Source organism: Dermacentor variabilis, chromosome 8 (genome assembly GCF_050947875.1).
Source record: "Dermacentor variabilis isolate Ectoservices chromosome 8, ASM5094787v1, whole genome shotgun sequence".
NCBI classification, from domain to species: domain Eukaryota; kingdom Metazoa; phylum Arthropoda; class Arachnida; order Ixodida; family Ixodidae; genus Dermacentor; species Dermacentor variabilis.
Window position 1 is genome coordinate 145,193,387 of NC_134575.1, and position 16,326 is coordinate 145,209,712.

Genomic DNA, 16,326 nt, shown 5'->3' on the forward strand with positions numbered 1-16,326 from the left:
TGGTGTTACACTTCGGCGTTGGCTCTACCAGCAGGCTCCAGTTGAACGTAAGTTACAGTAAATGCAACCACCCACACGTTGTGCAAATGAAAAAAAAAAACAAGACGTCACAGAAGCACGCAATAAAAAAGCAAAAAGAACGGTGCCATCAGCACTCGGTGTCCCCAGGTGGTCTCCCTTCCAAGTACTGACCGAGCCCATTCTGCTTAGCTTCGGGGATCGGACGAGAACCGGCGTATTCAGCATGGCATGGCCGATGGCGAGAATGTGCTGTTTACGACTGCACCTGTATCGTGCTGCTATGTTGTGCAGTCGCCGAATGTATTGCTACAGCATACAGCACGTGCGCGGCAGTCTTTCCGTGAACAATACACGCACGCGTCGTGTACGTTGATCACTCCGTTTGTGGTTGTTCGCTGCATGCGTGCGTGCTATTGCTCACAAAAACAAGAGGGCGAGCGCCACATTTTGCGCGCGTTGCAGCCCACAAGGTGCCACTTTATTGATGCGTTGTCATTGAGCTGTATGCGGGTGTGATAAGTAAGCGGTTAGAACCTTGTGCGACTAAATTTTGCATCATTACGTATACCGCTTACCACCGTCAACTTTCCGCGTACAATATCGTGTAGTGGCCTGAATATTGTTGGTGTTACACTTCGGCGTTGGCTCTACCAGCAGGCTCCAGTTGAACGTAAGTTACAGTAAATGCAAACATCCACCCGTTGTGCAAATGAAAAAAAGAAAAAACAAGACGTCACAGAAGCACGCAATAAAAAAGCAAAAAGAACGGTGCCATCAGCACTCGGTGTTCCCAGGTGGTCTCCCTCACAAGTACTGACCGAGCCCAATGCTGCTTAGCTTCGGGGATCGGACGAGAACCGGCGTATTCAGCATGGTATGGCCGATGGCGAGAATGTGCTGTTTACGACTGCACCTGTATCGTGCTGCTATGTTGTGCAGTCGCCGAATGTATTGCTACAGCATACAGCACGTACGCGGCAGTCTTTCCGTGAACAATACACGCACGCGTCGTGTACGCTGATCACTCCGTTTGTGGTTGTTCGCTGCATTCGTGCGTGCTAGTGCTCACAAAAACAAGAGGGCGAGCGCCACATTTTGCGCGCGTTGCAGCCCGCAAGGTGCCACTTTATTGATGCGTTGTCATTGAGCTGTATGCGGGTGTGATAAGTAAGCGGTTAGAAGCTTGTGCGACTAAATTTTGCATCATTACGTATACCGCTTACCACCGTCATCATTCCGCGTACAATATCGTGTAGTGGCCTGAATATTGTTGGTGTTACACTTCGGCGTTGGCTCTACCAGCAGGCTCCAGTTGAACGTAAGTTACAGTAAATGCAAACATCCACCCGTTGTGCAAATGAAAAAAAGAAAAAACAAGACGTCACAGAAGCACGCAATAAAAAAGCAAAAAGAACGGTCCCATCAGCACTCGGTGTTCCCAGGTGGTCTCCCTCCCAAGTACTGACCGAGCCCAATGCTGCTTAGCTTCGGGGATCGGACGAGAACCGGCGTATTCAGCATGGTATGGCCGATGGCGAGAATGTGCTGTTTACGACTGCACCTGTATCGTGCTGCTATGTTGTGCAGTCGCCGAATGTATTGCTACAGTGTACAGCACGTACGCGGTAGTCTTTCCGTGAACAATACACGCACGCATCGTGTACGTTGATCACTCCGTTTGTGGTTGTTCGCTGCATGCGTGCGTGCTAGTGCTCACAAAAACAAGAGGGCGAGCGCCACATTTTGCGCGCGTTGCAGCTCACAAGGTGCCACTTTATTGATGCGTTGTCATCTGTATGCGGGTGTGATAAGTAAGCGGTTAGAAGCTTGTGCGACTAAATTTTGCATCATTACGTATACCGCTTACCACCGTCATCATTCCGCGTACAATATCGTGTAGTGGCCTGAATATTGTTGGTGTTACACTTCGGCGTTGGCTCTACCAGCAGGCTCCAGTTGAACGTAAGTTGCAGTAAATGCAACCACCCACACGTTGTGCAAATGAAAAAAAAAAACAAGACGTCACAGAAGCACGCAATAAAAAAGCAAAAAGAACGCTGCCATCTGCACTCGGTGTTCCCAGGTGGTCTCCCTCCCAAGTACTGACCGAGCCCAATGCTGCTTAGCTTCGGGGATCGGACGAGAACCGGCGTATTCAGCATGGTATGGCCGATGGCGAGAATGTGCTGTTTACGACTGCACCTGTATCGTGCTGCTATGTTGTGCAGTCGCCCAATGTATTGCTACAGCATACAGCACGTACGCGGCAGTCTTTCCGTGAACAATACACGCACGCGTCGTGTACGTTCATCACTCCGTTTGTGGTTGTTCGCTGCATGCGTGCGTGCTAGTGCTCACAAAAACAAGAGGGCGAGCGCCACATTTTGCGCGCGTTGCAGCCAACAAGGTGCCACTTTATTGATGCGTTGTCATCGAGCTGTATGCGGGTGTGATAAGTAAGCGGTTAGAAGCTTGTGCGACTAAATTTTGCATCATTACGTATACCGCTTACCACCGTCATCATTCCGCGTACAATATCGTGTAGTGGCCTGAATATTGTTGGTGTTACACTTCGGCGCTGGCTCTACCAGCAGGCTCCAGTTGAACGTAAGTTACAGTAAATGCAACCACCCACACGTTGTGCAAATGAAAAAAAAAAAAAACAAGACGTCACAGAAGCACGCAATAAGAAAGCAAAAAGAACGGTGCCATCAGCACTCGGTGTTCCCAGGTGGTCTCCCTCCCAAGTACTGACCGAGCCCAATGCTGCTTAGCTTCGGGGATCGGACGAGAACCGGCGTATTCAGCATGGTATGGCCGATGGCGAGATTGTGCTGTTTACGACTGCACCTGTATCGTGCTGCTATGTTGTGCAGTCACCGAATGTATTGCTACAGCATACAGCACGTACGCGGCAGTCTTTCCGTGAACAATACACGGACGCGTCGTGTACGTTGATCACTCCATTTGTGGTTGTTCGCTGCATGCGTGCGTGCTAGTCCTCACAAAAACAAGAGGGCGAGCGCCACATTTTGCGCGCGTTGCAGCCCACAAGGTGCCACTTTATTGATGCGTTGTCATTGAGCTGTATGCGGGTGTGATAAGTAAGCGGTTAGAAGCTTGTGCGACTAAATTTTGCATCATTACGTATACCGCTTACCACCGTCATCATTCCGCGTACAATATCGTGTAGTGGCCTGAATATTGTTGGTGTTACACTTCGGCATTGGCTTGGGCTGCGGAGCACGAGGTCGCGGGATCGAATCCCGGCCACGGCGGCCGCATTTCGATGGGGGCGAAATGCGAAAACACCCGTGTGCTTAGATTTAGGTGCACGTTAAAGACCCCCAGGTGGCCAAAATTTCCGGAGTCCTCCACTACGGCGTGCCTCATAATCAGAAAGTGGTTTTGGCACGTAAAACCCCAAATATTATTATTATTATTACTTCGGCATTGGCTCTACCAGCAGGCTCCAGTTGAACGTAAGTTACAGTAAATGCAACCACCCACACGTTGTGCAAATGAAAAAAAACAACAAGACGTCACAGAAGCACGCAATAAAAAAGCAAAAAGAACGGTGCCATCAGCACTCGGTGTCCCCAGGTGGTCTCCCTTCCAAGTACTGACCGAGCCCAATGCTGCTTAGCTTCGGCGATCGGACGAGAACCGGCGTATTCAGCATGGCATGGCCGATGGCGAGAATGTGATGTTTACGACTGCACCTGTATCGTGCTGCTATGTTGTGCAGTCGTCGAATGTATTGCTACAGCATACAGCCCGTACGCGGCAGTCTTTCCGTGAACAATACACGCACGCGTCGTGTACGTTGATCACTCCGTTTGTGGTTGTTCGCTGCATGCGTGCGTGCTAGTGCTCACAAAAACAAGAGGGCGAGCGCCACATTTTGCGCGCGTTGCAGCCCACAAGGTGCCACTTTATTGATGCGTTGTCATTGAGCTGTATGCGGGAGTGATAAGTAAGCGGTTAGAACCTTGTGCGACTAAATTTTGCATCATTACGTATACCGCTTACCACCGTCATCATTCCGCGTACAATATCGTGTAGTGGCCTGAATATTGTTGGTGTTACACTTCGGCGTTGGCTCTACCAGCAGGCTCCAGTTGAACGTAAGTTACAGTAAATGCAAACATCCACCCGTTGTGCAAATGAAAAAAAGAAAAAACAAGACGTCACAGAAGCACGCAATAAAAAAGCAAAAAGAACGGTCCCATCAGCACTCGGTGTTCCCAGGTGGTCTCCCTCCCAAGTACTGACCGAGCCCAATGCTGCTTAGCTTCGGGGATCGGACGAGAACCGGCGTATTCAGCATGGTATGGCCGATGGCGAGAATGTGCTTTTTACGACTGCACCTGTATCGTGCTGCTATGTTGTGCAGTCGCCGAATGTATTGCTACAGCATACAGCACGTACGCGGCAGTCTTTCCGTGAACAATACACGCACGCGTCGTGTACGTTGATCACTCCGTTTGTGGTTGTTCGCTGCATGCGTGCGTGCTAGTGCTCACAAAAACAAGAGGGCGAGCGCCACATTTTGCGCGCGTTGCAGCCCACAAGGTGCTACTTTATTGATGCGTTGTCATTGAGCTGTATGCGGGTGTGATAAGTAAGCGGTTAGAAGCTTGTGCGACTAAATTTTGCATCATTACGTATACCGCTTACCACCGTCATCATTCCGCGCACTGTAGTGGCCTGAATATTGTTGGTGTTACACTTCGGCGTAGGCTCTACCAACAGGCTCCAGTTGAACGTAAGTTACAGTAAATGCAACCACCCACACGTTGTGCAAATGAAAAAAAAAACAAGACGTCACAGAAGCACGCAATAAAAAAGCAAAAAGAACGGTGCCATCAGCACTCGGTGTTCCCAGGTGGTTTCCCTCCCAAGTACTGACCGAGCCCAATGCTGCTTAGCTTCGGGGATCGGACGAGAACCGGCGTATTCAGCATGGTATGGCCGATGGCGAGAATGTGCTGTTTACGACTGCACCTGTATCGTGCTGCTATGTTGTGCAGTCGCCCAATGTATTGCTACAGCATACAGCGCGTACGCTGCAGTCTTTCCGTGAACAATACACGCACGCGTCGTGTACGTTGATCACTCCGTTTGTGGTTGTTCGCTGCATGCGTGCGTGCTAGTGCTCATAAAAACAAGAGGGCGAGCGCCACATTTTGCGCGCGTTCCAGCCCACAAGGTGCCACTTTATTGATGCGTTGTCATCTGTATGCGGGTGTGATAAGTAAGCGGTTAGAAGCTTGTGCGACTAAATTTTGCATCATTACGTATACCGCTTACCACCGTCATCATTCCGCGTACAATATCGTGTAGTGGCCTGAATATTGTTGGTGTTACACTTCGGCGTAGGCTCTACCAGCAGGCTCCAGTTGAACGTAAGTTACAGTAAATGCAACCACCCACACGTTGTGCTAATGAAAAAAAACAAGACGTCACAGAAGCACGCAATAAAAAAGCAAAAAGAACGGTGCCATCAGCACTCGGTGTTCCCAGGTGGTCTCCCTCCCAAGTACTGACCGAGCCCAATGCTGCTTAGCTTCGGGGATCGGACGAGAACCGGCGTATTCAGCATGGTATGGCCGATGGCGAGAATGTGCTGTTTACGACTGCACCTGTATCGTGCTGCTATGTTGTGCAGTCGCCCAATGTATTGCTACAGCATACAGCACGTACGCGGCAGTCTTTCCGTGAACAATACACGCACGCGTCGTGTACGTTGATCACTCCGTTTGTGGTTGTTCGCTGCATGCGTGCGTGCTAGTGCTCACAAAAACAAGAGGGCGAGCGCCACATTTTGCGCGCGTTGCAACCCACAAGGTGCCACTTTATTGATGCGTTGTCATTGAGCTGTATGCGGGTGTGATAAGTAAGCGGTTAGAAGCTTGTGCGACTAAATTTTGCATCATTACGTATACCGTTTACCACCGTCATCATTCCGCGTACAATATCGTGTAGTGGCCTGAATATTGTTGGTGTTACACTTCGGCGTTGGCTCTACCAGCAGGCTCCAGTTGAACGTAAGTTACAGTAAATGCAAACACCCACACGTTGTGCAAATGAAAAAAAGAAAAAAACAAGACGTCACAGAAGCACGCAATAAAAAAGCAAAAAGAACGGTGCCATCAGCACTCGGTGTTCCCAGGTGGTCTCCCTCCCAAGTACTGACCGAGCCCAATGCTGCTTAGCTTCGGGGATCGGACGAGAACCGGCGTATTCAGCATGGTATGGCCGATGGCGAGAATGTGCTGTTTACGACTGCACCTGTATCGTGCTGCTATGTTGTGCAGTCGCCCAATGTATTGCTACAGCATACAGCACGTACGCGGCAGTCTTTCCCTGAACAATACACGCACGCGTCGTGTACGTTGATCACTCCGTTTGTGGTTGTTCGCTGCATGCGTGCGTGCTAGTGCTCACAAAAACAAGAGGGCGAGCGCCACATTTTGCGCGCGTTGCAGCCCACAAAGTGCCACTTTATTGATGCGTTGTCATTGAGCTGTATGCGGGTGTGATAAGTAAGCGGTTAGAAGCTTGTGCGACTAAATTTTGCATCATTACGTATACCGCTTACCACCGTCATCATTCCGCGTACAATATCGTGTAGTGGCCTGAATATTGTTGGTGTTACACTTCGGCGTTGGCTCTACCAGCAGGCTCCAGTTGAACGTAAGTTACAGTAAATGCAACCACCCACACGTTGTGCAAATGAAAAAAAAAGCAAGACGTCACACAAGCACGCAATAAAAAAGCAAAAAGAACGGTGCCATCAGCACTCGGTGTTCCCAGGTGGTCTCCCTCCCAAGTACTGACCAAGCCCAATGCTGCTTAGCTTCGGGGATCGGACGAGAACCGGCGTATTCAGCATGGTATGGCCGATGGCGAGAATGTGCTGTTTACGACTGCACCTGTATCGTGCTGCTATGTTGTGCAGTCGCCCAATGTATTGTTACAGCATACAGCACGTACGCGGCAGTCTTTCCCTGAACAATACACGCACGCGTCGTGTACGTTGATCACTCCGTTTGTGGTTGTTCGCTGCATGCGTGCGTGCTAGTGCTCACAAAAACAAGAGGGCGAGCGCCACATTTTGCGCGCGTTGCAGCCCACAAGGTGCCACTTTATTGATGCGTTGTCATTGAGCTGTATGCGGGTGTGATAAGTAAGCGGTTAGAACCTTGTGCGACTAAATTTTGCATCATTACGTATACCGCTTACCACCGTCAACTTTCCGCGTACAATATCGTGTAGTGGCCTGAATATTGTTGGTGTTACACTTCGGCGTTGGCTCTACCAGCAGGCTCAGCTTGAACGTAAGTTACAGTAAATGCAAACACCCACACGTTGTGCAAATGAAAAAAAGAAAAAACAAGACGTCACAGAAGCACGCAATAAAAAAGCAAAAAGAACGGTGCCATCAGCACTCGGTGTTCGCAGGTGGTCTCCCTCACAAGTACTGACCGAGCCCAATGCTGCTTAGCTTCGGGGATTGGACGAGAACCGGCGTATTCAGCATGGTATGGCCGATGGCGAGAATGTGCAGTTTACGACTGCACCTGTATCGTGCTGCTATGTTGTGCAGTCGCCGAATGTATTGCTACAGCATACAGCACGTACGCGGCAGTCTTTCAGTGAACAATACACGCACGCGTCGTGTACGTTGATCACTCGGTTTGTGGTTGTTCGCTGCATGCGTGCGTGCTAGTGCTCACAAAAACAAGAGGGCGAGCGCCACATTTTGCGCGCGTTGCAGCCCACAAGGTGCCACTTTATTGATGCGTTGTCATTGAGCTGTATGCGGGTGTGATAAGTAAGCGGTTAGAACCTTGTCGGACTAAATTTTGCATCATTACGTCTACCGCTTACCACCGTCATCATTTCGCGTACAATATCGTGTAGTGGCCTGAATATTGTTGGTGTTACACTTCGGCGTTGGCTCTACCAGCAGGCTCCAGTTGAACGTAAGTTACAGTAAATGCAACCACCCACACATTCTGCAAATGAAAAAAAAACAAGACGTCACAGAAGCACGCAATAAAAAAGCAAAAAGAACGGTGCCATCAGCACTCAGTGTTCCCAGGTGATCTCCCTCCCAAGTACTGACCGAGCCCAATGCTGCTTAGCTTCGGGGATCGGACGAGAACCGGCGTATTCAGCATGGTATGGCCGATGGCGAGAATGTGCTGTTTACGACTGCACCTTTATCGTGCTGCTATGTTGTGCAGTCGCCGAATGTGTTGCTACAGCATACAGCACGTACGCGGCAGTCGTTCCGTGAACAATACACGCACGCGTCGTGTACGTTGATCACTCCGTTTGTGGTTGTTCGCTGCATGCGTGCGTGCTAGTGCTCACAAAAACAAGAGGGCGAGCGCCACATTTTGCGCGCGTTGCAGCCCACAAGGTGCCACTTTATTGATGCGTTGTCATTGAGCTGTATGCGGGTGTGATAAGTAAGCGGTTAGAACCTTGTGCGACTAAATTTTGCATCATTACGTCTACCGCTTACCACCGTCATCATTTCGCGTACAATATCGTGTAGTGGCCTGAATATTGTTGGTGTTACACTTCGGCGTTGGCTCTACCAGCAGGCTCCAGTTGAACGTAAGTTACAGTAAATGCAACCACCCACACGTTGTGCAAATGAAAAAAAAACAAGACGTCACAGAAGCACGCAATAAAAAAGCAAAAAGAACGGTGCCATCAGCACTCGGTGTTCCCAGGTGATCTCCCTCCCAAGTACTGACCGAGCCCAATGCTGCTTAGCTTCGGGGATCGGACGAGAACCGGCGTATTCAGCATGGTATGGCCGATGGCGAGAATGTGCTGTTTACGACTGCACCTGTATCGTGCTGCTATGTTGTGCAGTCGCCGAATGTATTGCTACAGCATACAGCACGTACGCGGCAGTCTTTCCGTGAACAATACACGCACGCGTCGAGGACGTTGATCACTCCGTTTGTGGTTGTTCGCTGCATGCGTGCGCGCTAGTGCTCACAAAAACAAGAGGGCGAGCGCCACATTTTGCTCGCGTTGTAGCCCACAAGGTGCCACTTTATTGATGCGTTGTCATTGAGCTGTATGCGGGTGTGATAAGTAAGCGGTTAGAAGCTTGTGCGACTAAATTTTGCATCATTACGTATACCGCTTACCACCGCCATCATTCCGCGTACTGTAGTGGCCTGAATATTGTTGGTGTTACACTTCGGCGTTGGCTCTACCAACAGGCTCCAGTTGAACGTAAGTTACAGTAAATGCAAACACCCACACGTTGTGCCAATGAAAAAAAAAACAAGACGTCACAGAAGCACGCAATAAAAAAGCAAAAAGAACGGTGCCATCAGCACTCGGTGTTCCCAGGTGGTCTCCCTCCCAAGTACTGACCGAGCCCAATGCTGCTTAGCTTCGGGGATCGGACGAGAACCGGCGTATTCAGCATGGTATGGCCGATGGCGAGAATGTGCTGTTTACGACTGCACCTGTATCGTGCTGCTATGTTGTGCAGTCGCCGAATGTATTGCTACAGCATACAGCCCGTACGCGGCAGTCTTTCCGTGAACAATACACGCACGCGTCGTGTACGTTGATCACTCCGTTTGTGGTTGTTCGTTGCATGCGTGCGTGCTAGTCCTCACAAAAACAAGAGGGCGAGCGCCACATTTTGCTCGCGTTGCAGCCCAAAAGGTGCCACTTTATTGATGCGTTGTCATTGAGCTGTATGCGGGTGTGATAAGTAAGCGGTTAGAAGCTTGTGCGACTAAATTTTGCATCATTACGTATACCGCTTACCACCGTCATCATTCCGCGTACAATATCGTGTAGTGGCCTGAATATTGTTGGTGTTACACTTCGGCGTTGGCTCTACCAGCAGGCTCCAGTTGAACGTAAGTTACAGTAAATGCAACCACCCACACGTTGTGCAAATGAAAAAAAAAGCAAGACGTCACAGAAGCACGCAATAAAAAAGCAAAAAGAACGGTGCCATCAGCACTCGGTGTTCCCAGGTGGTCTCCCTCCCAAGTACTGACCGAGCCCAATGCTGCTTAGCTTCGGGGATCGGACGAGAACCGGCGTATTCAGCATGGTATGGCCGATGGCGAGAATGTGCTGTTTACGACTGCACCTGTATCGTGCTGCTATGTTGTGCAGTCGCCCAATGTATTGTTACAGCATACAGCACGTACGCGGCAGTCTTTCCGTGAACAATACACGCACGCGTCGTGTACGTTGATCATTCCGTTTGTGGTTGTTCGCTGCATGCGTGCGTGCTAGTGCTCACAAAAACAAGAGGGCGAGCGCCACATTTTGCGCGCGTTGCAGCCCACAAGGTGCCACTTTATTGATGCGTTGTCATTGAGCTGTATGCGGGAGTGATAAGTAAGCGGTTAGAACCTTGTGGGACTAAATTTTGCATCATTACGTCTACCGCTTACCACCGTCATCATTTCGCGTACAATATCGTGTAGTGGCCTGAATATTGTTGGTGTTACACTTCGGCGTTGGCTCTACCAGCAGGCTCCAGTTGAACGTAAGTTACAGTAAATGCAACCACCCACACATTCTGCAAATGAAAAAAAAACAAGACGTCACAGAAGCACGCAATAAAAAAGCAAAAAGAACGGTGCCATCAGCACTCAGTGTTCCCAGGTGATCTCCCTACCAAGTACTGACCGAGCCCAATGCTGCTTAGCTTCGGGGAACGGACGAGAACCGGCGTATTCAGCATGGTATGGCCGATGGCGAGAATGTGCTGTTTACGACTGCACCTGTATCGTGCTGCTATGTTGTGCAGTCGCCGAATGTGTTGCTACAGCATACAGCACATACGCGGCAGTCGTTCCGTGAACAATACACGCACGCGTCGTGTACGTTGATCACTCCGTTTGTGGTTGTTCGCTGCATGCGTGCGTGCTAGTGCTCACAAAAACAAGAGGGCGAGCGCCACATTTTGCGCGCGTTGCAGCCCACAAGGTGCCACTTTATTGATGCATTGTCATTGAGCTGTATGCGGGTGTGATAAGTAAGCGGTTAGAACCTTGTGCGACTAAATTTTGCATCATTACGTCTACCGCTTACCACCGTCATCATTTCGCGTACAATATCGTGTAGTGGCCTGAATATTGTTGGTGTTACACTTCGGCATTGGCTTGGGCTGCGGAGCAGGAGGTCGCGGGATCGAATCCCGGCCACGGCGGCCGCATTTCGATGGGGGCGAAATGCGAAAACACCCGTGTGCTTAGATTTAGGTGCACGTTAAAGAACCCCAGGTGGCCAAAATTTCCGGAGTCCTCCACTACGGCGTGCCTCATAATCAGAAAGTGGTTTTGGCACGTAAAACCCCAAATATTATTATTATTATTACTTCGGCATTGGCTCTACCAGCAGGCTCCAGTTGAACGTAAGTTACAGTAAATGCAACCACCCACACGTTGTGCAAATGAAAAAAAAAAACAAGACGTCAGAGAAGCACGCAATAAAAAAGCAAAAAGAACGGTGTCATCAGCACTCGGTGTCCCCAGGTGGTCTCCCTTCCAAGTACTGACCGAGCCCAATGCTGCTTAGCTTGGGGAACGGACGAGAACCGGCGTATTCAGCATGGTATGGCCGATGGCGAGAATGTGCTGTTTACGACTGCACCTGTATCGTGCTGCTATGTTGTGCAGTCGCCGAATGTATTGCTACAGCATACAGCACGTACGCGGCAGTCTTTCAGTGAACAATACACGCACGCGTCGTGTACGTTGATCACTCGGTTTGTGGTAGTTCGCTGCATGCGTGCGTGCTAGTGCTCACAAAAACAAGAGGGCGAGCGCCACATTTTGCGTGCGTTGCAGCCCACAAGGTGCCACTTTATTGATGCGTTGTCATTGAGCTGTATGCGGGTGTGATAAGTAAGCGGTTAGAAGCTTGTGCGACTAAATTTTGCATCATTACGTATACCGCTTACCACCATCATCATTCCGGGCACTGTAGTGGCCTGAATATTGTTGGTGTTACACTTCGGCGTTGGCTCTACCAACAGGCTCCAGTTGAACGTAAGTTACAGTGAATGCAACCACCCACACGTTGTGCAAATCAAAAAAAAAACAAGACGTCACAGAAGCACGCAATAAAAAAGCAAAAAGAACGGTGCCATCAGCACTCGGGGTTCCCAGGTGGTCTCCCTCCCAAGTACTGATCGAGCCCAATGCTGCTTAGCTTCGGGGATCGGACGAGAACCGGCGTATTCAGCATGGTATGGCCGATGGCGAGAATGTGCTGTTTACGACTGCACCTGTATCGTGCTGCTATGTTGTGCAGTCGCCGAATGTATTGCTACAGCATACAGCACGTACGCGGCAGTCTTTCCGTGTACAATACACGCACGCGTCGTGTACGTTGATCACTCCGTTTGTGGTTGTTCGCTGCATGCGTGCGTGCTAGTGCTCACAAAAACAAGAGGGCGAGCGCCACATTTTGCGCGCGTTGCAGCCCACAAGGTGCCGCTTTATTGATGCGTTGTCATTGAGCTGTATGCGGGTGTGATAAGTAAGCGGTTAGAAGCTTGTGCGACTAAATTTTCGATCATTACGTATACCGCTTACCACCGTCATCATTCCGCGTACTGTAGTGGCCTGAATATTGTTGGTGTTACACTTCGGCGTTGGCTCTACCAGCAGGCTCCAGTTGAACGTAAGTTACAGTAAATGCAACCACCCACACGTTGTGCAAATGAAAAAAAAAACAAGACGTCACAGAAGCACGCAATAAAAAAGCAAAAAGAACGGTGCCATCAGCACTCGGTGTTCCCAGGTGGTCTCCCTCCCAAGTACTGACCGAGCCCAATGCTGCTTAGCTTCGGGGATCGGACGAGAACCGGCGTAGTCAGCATGGTATGGCCGATGGCGAGAATGTGCTGTTTACGACTGCACCTGTATCGTGCTGCTATGTTGTGCAGTCGCCGAATGTATTGCTACAGCATACAGCACGTACGCGGCAGTCTTTCCGTGAACAATACACGCACGCGTCGTGTACGTTGATCACTCCGTTTGTGGTTGTTCGCTGCATGCGTGCGTGCTAGTGCTCACAAAAACAAGAGGGCGAGCGCCACATTTTGCGCGCGTTGCAGCCCACAAGGTGCCACTTTATTGATGCGTTGTCATTGAGCTGTATGCGGGTGTGATAAGTAAGCGGTTAGAAGCTTCTGCGACTAAATTTTGCATCATTACGTATACCGCTTACCACCGTCAACTTTCCGCGTACAATATCGTGTAGTGGCCTGAATATTGTTGGTGTTACACTTCGGCGTTGGCTCTACCAGCAGGCTCCAGTTGAACGTAAGTTACAGTAAATGCAAACACCCACACGTTGTGCAAATGAAAAAAAGAAAAAACAAGACGTCACAGAAGCACGCAATAAAAAAGCAAAAAGAACGGTGCCATCAGCACTCGGTGTTCCCAGGTGGTCTCCCTCACAAGTACTGACCGAGCCCAATGCTGCTTAGCTTCGGGGATTGGACGAGAACCGGCGTATTCAGCATGGTATGGCCGATGGCGAGAATGTGCTGTTTACGACTGCACGTGTATCGTGCTGCTATGTTGTGCAGTCGCCGAATGTATTGCTACAGCATACAGCACGTACGCGGCAGTCTTTCCGTGAACAATACACGCATGCGTCGTGTACGTCGATCACTCCGTTTGTGGTTGTTCGCTGCATGCGCGCGTGCTAGTGCTCACAAAAACAAGAGGGCGAGCGCCACATTTTGCGCGCGTTGCAGCCCACAAGGTGCCACTTTATTGATGCGTTGTCATTGAGCTGTATGCGGGTGTGATAAGTAAGCGGTTAGAAGCTTGTGCGACTAAATTTTGCATCATTACGTATACCGCTTACCACCGTCATCATTCCGCGTACTGTAGTGGCCTGAATATTGTTGGTGTTACACTTCGGCGTTGGCTCTACCAGCAGGCTCCAGTTGAACGTAAGTTACAGTAAATGCAACCACCCACACGTTGTGCAAATGAAAAAAAAAACAAGACGTCACAGAAGCACGCAATAAAAAAGCAAAAAGAACGGTGCCATCAGCACTCGGTGTTCCCAGGTGGTCTCCCTCCCAAGTACTGACCGAGCCCAATGCTGCTTAGCTTCGGGGATCGGACGAGAACCGGCGTATTCAGCATGGTATGGCCGATGGCGAGAATGTGGTGTTTACGACTGCACCTGTATCGTGCTGCTATGTTGTGCAGTCGCCGAATGTATTGCTACAGCATAGAGCACGTACGCGGCAGTCTTTCCGTGAACAATACACGCACGCGTCGTGTACGTTGATCACTCCGTTTGTGGTTGTTCGCTGCATGCGTGCGTGCTAGTGCTCACAAAAACAAGAGGGCGAGCGCCACATTTTGCGCGCGTTGCAGCCCACAAGGTGCCACTTTATTGATGCGTTGTCATTGAGCTGTATGTGGGTGTGATAAGTAAGCTGTTAGAAGCTTGTGCGACTAAATTTTGCATCATTACGTATACCGCTTACCACCGTCATCATTCCGCGTACAATATCGTGTAGTGGCCTGAATATTGTTGGTGTTACACTTCGGCGTTGGCTCTACCAGCAGGCTCCAGTTGAACGTAAGTTACAGTAAATGCAACCACCCACACGTTGTGCAAATGAAAAAAAAAACAAGACGTCACAGAAGCACGCAATAAAAAAGCAAAAAGAACGGTGCCATCAGCACTCGGTGTTCCCAGGTGGTCTCCCTCCCAAGTACTGACCGAGCCCAATGCTGCTTAGCTTCGGGGATCGGACGAGAACCGGCGTATTCAGCATGGTATGGCCGATGGCGAGAATGTGCTGTTTACGACTGCACCTGTATCGTGCTGCTATGTTGTGCAGTCGCCGAATGTATTGCTACAGCATACAGCACGTACGCGGCAGTCTTTCCGTGAACAATACACGCACGCGTCGTGTACGTTGATCACTCCGTTTGTGGTTGTTCGCTGCATGCGTGCGTGCTAGTGCTCACAAAAACAAGAGGGCGAGCGCCACATTTTGCGCGCGTTGCAGCCCACTAGGTGCCACTTTATTGATGCGTTGTCATTGAGCTGTATGCGGGTGTGATAAGTAAGCGGTTAGAAGCTTGTGCGACTAAATTTTGCATCATTACGTATACCGCTTACCACCGTCATCATTCCGCGTACAATATCGTGTAGTGGCCTGAATATTGTTGGTGTTACACTTCGGCGTTGGCTCTACCAGCAGGCTCCAGTTGAACGTAAGTTACAGTAAATGCAAACACCCACACGTTGTGCAAATGAAAAAAAGAAAAAAACGAGACGTCACAGAAGCACGCAATAATAAAGCAAAAAGAACGGTGCCATCAGCACTCGGTGTTCCCAGGTGGTCTCCCTCCCAAGTACTGACCGAGCCCAATGCTGCTTAGCTTCGGGGATCGGACGAGAACCGGCGTATTCAGCGTGGTATGGCCGATGGCGAGAATGTGCTGTTTACGACTGCACCTGTATCGTGCTGCTATGTTGTGCAGTCGCCCAATGTATTGCTACAGCATACAGCACGTACGCGGCAGTCTTTCCGTGAACAATACACGCATGCGTCGTGTACGTCGATCACTCCGTTTGTGGTTGTTCGCTGCATGCGCGCGTGCTAGTGCTCACAAAATCAAGAGGGCGAGCGCCACATTTTGCGCGCGTTGCAGCCCACAAGGTGCCACTTTATTGATGCGTTGTCATTGAGCTGTATGCGGGTGTGATAAGTAAGCGGTTAGAAGCTTCTGCGACTAAATTTTGCATCATTACGTATACCGCTTACCACCGTCAACTTTCCGCGTACAATATCGTGTAGTGGCCTGAATATTGTTGGTGTTACACTTCGGCGTTGGCTCTACCAGCAGGCTCCAGTTGAACGTAAGTTACAGTAAATGCAAACACCCACACCTTGTGCAAATGAAAAAAAGAAAAAACAAGACGTCACAGAAGCACGCAATAAAAAAGCAAAAAGAACGGTGCCATCAGCACTCGGGGTTCCCAGGTGGTCTCCCTCCCAAGTACTGACCGAGCCCAATGCTGCTTAGCTTCGGGGATCGGACGAGAACCGGCGTATTCAGCATGGTATGGCCGATGGCGAGAATGTGCTGTTTACGACTGCACCTGTATCGTGCTGCTATGTTGTGCAGTCGCCGAATGTATTGCTACAGCATAGAGCACGTACGCGGCAGTCTTTCCGTGAACAATACACGCACGCGTCGTGTACGTTGATCACTCCGTTTGTGGTTGTTCGCTGCATGC

General features: G+C 50.0%; 15 non-coding genes and 10 pseudogenes across 15 annotated transcripts; all 25 read right to left on the bottom strand.

Annotated features, from left to right (window-relative positions):
* Positions 1-143: 143 nt before the first annotated feature.
* LOC142591695 (5S ribosomal RNA) lies at positions 144-261 on the bottom strand (annotated as a pseudogene).
* A 529-nt stretch (positions 262-790) lies between these two features.
* On the bottom strand, positions 791-909 carry LOC142591919 (5S ribosomal RNA). Its single transcript, XR_012830641.1, has one exon. It is a non-coding gene; the product is annotated as a 5S ribosomal RNA (ribosomal RNA).
* Positions 910-1,438: 529 nt separating this feature from the next.
* On the bottom strand, positions 1,439-1,557 carry LOC142591962 (5S ribosomal RNA; annotated as a pseudogene).
* Positions 1,558-2,079: 522 nt separating this feature from the next.
* Positions 2,080-2,198, bottom strand: LOC142591972 (5S ribosomal RNA; annotated as a pseudogene).
* Positions 2,199-2,727: 529 nt separating this feature from the next.
* On the bottom strand, positions 2,728-2,846 carry LOC142591757 (5S ribosomal RNA). Its single transcript, XR_012830517.1, has one exon. It is a non-coding gene; the product is annotated as a 5S ribosomal RNA (ribosomal RNA).
* Positions 2,847-3,599: 753 nt separating this feature from the next.
* LOC142591980 (5S ribosomal RNA) lies at positions 3,600-3,718 on the bottom strand (annotated as a pseudogene).
* A 529-nt stretch (positions 3,719-4,247) lies between these two features.
* Positions 4,248-4,366, bottom strand: LOC142591963 (5S ribosomal RNA; annotated as a pseudogene).
* A 518-nt stretch (positions 4,367-4,884) lies between these two features.
* Positions 4,885-5,003, bottom strand: LOC142591881 (5S ribosomal RNA). The gene has a single exon (XR_012830605.1). It is a non-coding gene; the product is annotated as a 5S ribosomal RNA (ribosomal RNA).
* Positions 5,004-5,522: 519 nt separating this feature from the next.
* Positions 5,523-5,641, bottom strand: LOC142591769 (5S ribosomal RNA). The gene has a single exon (XR_012830523.1). It is a non-coding gene; the product is annotated as a 5S ribosomal RNA (ribosomal RNA).
* Positions 5,642-6,171: 530 nt separating this feature from the next.
* LOC142591781 (5S ribosomal RNA) lies at positions 6,172-6,290 on the bottom strand. Its single transcript, XR_012830526.1, has one exon. It is a non-coding gene; the product is annotated as a 5S ribosomal RNA (ribosomal RNA).
* A 525-nt stretch (positions 6,291-6,815) lies between these two features.
* LOC142591853 (5S ribosomal RNA) lies at positions 6,816-6,934 on the bottom strand. The gene has a single exon (XR_012830579.1). It is a non-coding gene; the product is annotated as a 5S ribosomal RNA (ribosomal RNA).
* A 529-nt stretch (positions 6,935-7,463) lies between these two features.
* LOC142592246 (5S ribosomal RNA) lies at positions 7,464-7,582 on the bottom strand (annotated as a pseudogene).
* A 524-nt stretch (positions 7,583-8,106) lies between these two features.
* On the bottom strand, positions 8,107-8,225 carry LOC142592059 (5S ribosomal RNA; annotated as a pseudogene).
* Positions 8,226-8,749: 524 nt separating this feature from the next.
* On the bottom strand, positions 8,750-8,868 carry LOC142591929 (5S ribosomal RNA). The gene has a single exon (XR_012830651.1). It is a non-coding gene; the product is annotated as a 5S ribosomal RNA (ribosomal RNA).
* A 518-nt stretch (positions 8,869-9,386) lies between these two features.
* Positions 9,387-9,505, bottom strand: LOC142591792 (5S ribosomal RNA). Its single transcript, XR_012830527.1, has one exon. It is a non-coding gene; the product is annotated as a 5S ribosomal RNA (ribosomal RNA).
* Positions 9,506-10,030: 525 nt separating this feature from the next.
* On the bottom strand, positions 10,031-10,149 carry LOC142591803 (5S ribosomal RNA). The gene has a single exon (XR_012830535.1). It is a non-coding gene; the product is annotated as a 5S ribosomal RNA (ribosomal RNA).
* A 524-nt stretch (positions 10,150-10,673) lies between these two features.
* Positions 10,674-10,792, bottom strand: LOC142592257 (5S ribosomal RNA; annotated as a pseudogene).
* Positions 10,793-11,545: 753 nt separating this feature from the next.
* On the bottom strand, positions 11,546-11,663 carry LOC142591717 (5S ribosomal RNA; annotated as a pseudogene).
* A 518-nt stretch (positions 11,664-12,181) lies between these two features.
* Positions 12,182-12,300, bottom strand: LOC142591879 (5S ribosomal RNA). The gene has a single exon (XR_012830603.1). It is a non-coding gene; the product is annotated as a 5S ribosomal RNA (ribosomal RNA).
* A 518-nt stretch (positions 12,301-12,818) lies between these two features.
* On the bottom strand, positions 12,819-12,937 carry LOC142591885 (5S ribosomal RNA). Its single transcript, XR_012830609.1, has one exon. It is a non-coding gene; the product is annotated as a 5S ribosomal RNA (ribosomal RNA).
* A 529-nt stretch (positions 12,938-13,466) lies between these two features.
* Positions 13,467-13,585, bottom strand: LOC142592140 (5S ribosomal RNA; annotated as a pseudogene).
* A 518-nt stretch (positions 13,586-14,103) lies between these two features.
* LOC142591816 (5S ribosomal RNA) lies at positions 14,104-14,222 on the bottom strand. Its single transcript, XR_012830544.1, has one exon. It is a non-coding gene; the product is annotated as a 5S ribosomal RNA (ribosomal RNA).
* Positions 14,223-14,747: 525 nt separating this feature from the next.
* LOC142591818 (5S ribosomal RNA) lies at positions 14,748-14,866 on the bottom strand. The gene has a single exon (XR_012830545.1). It is a non-coding gene; the product is annotated as a 5S ribosomal RNA (ribosomal RNA).
* A 530-nt stretch (positions 14,867-15,396) lies between these two features.
* Positions 15,397-15,515, bottom strand: LOC142591946 (5S ribosomal RNA). Its single transcript, XR_012830667.1, has one exon. It is a non-coding gene; the product is annotated as a 5S ribosomal RNA (ribosomal RNA).
* A 529-nt stretch (positions 15,516-16,044) lies between these two features.
* Positions 16,045-16,163, bottom strand: LOC142591854 (5S ribosomal RNA). The gene has a single exon (XR_012830580.1). It is a non-coding gene; the product is annotated as a 5S ribosomal RNA (ribosomal RNA).
* Positions 16,164-16,326: the final 163 nt, after the last annotated feature.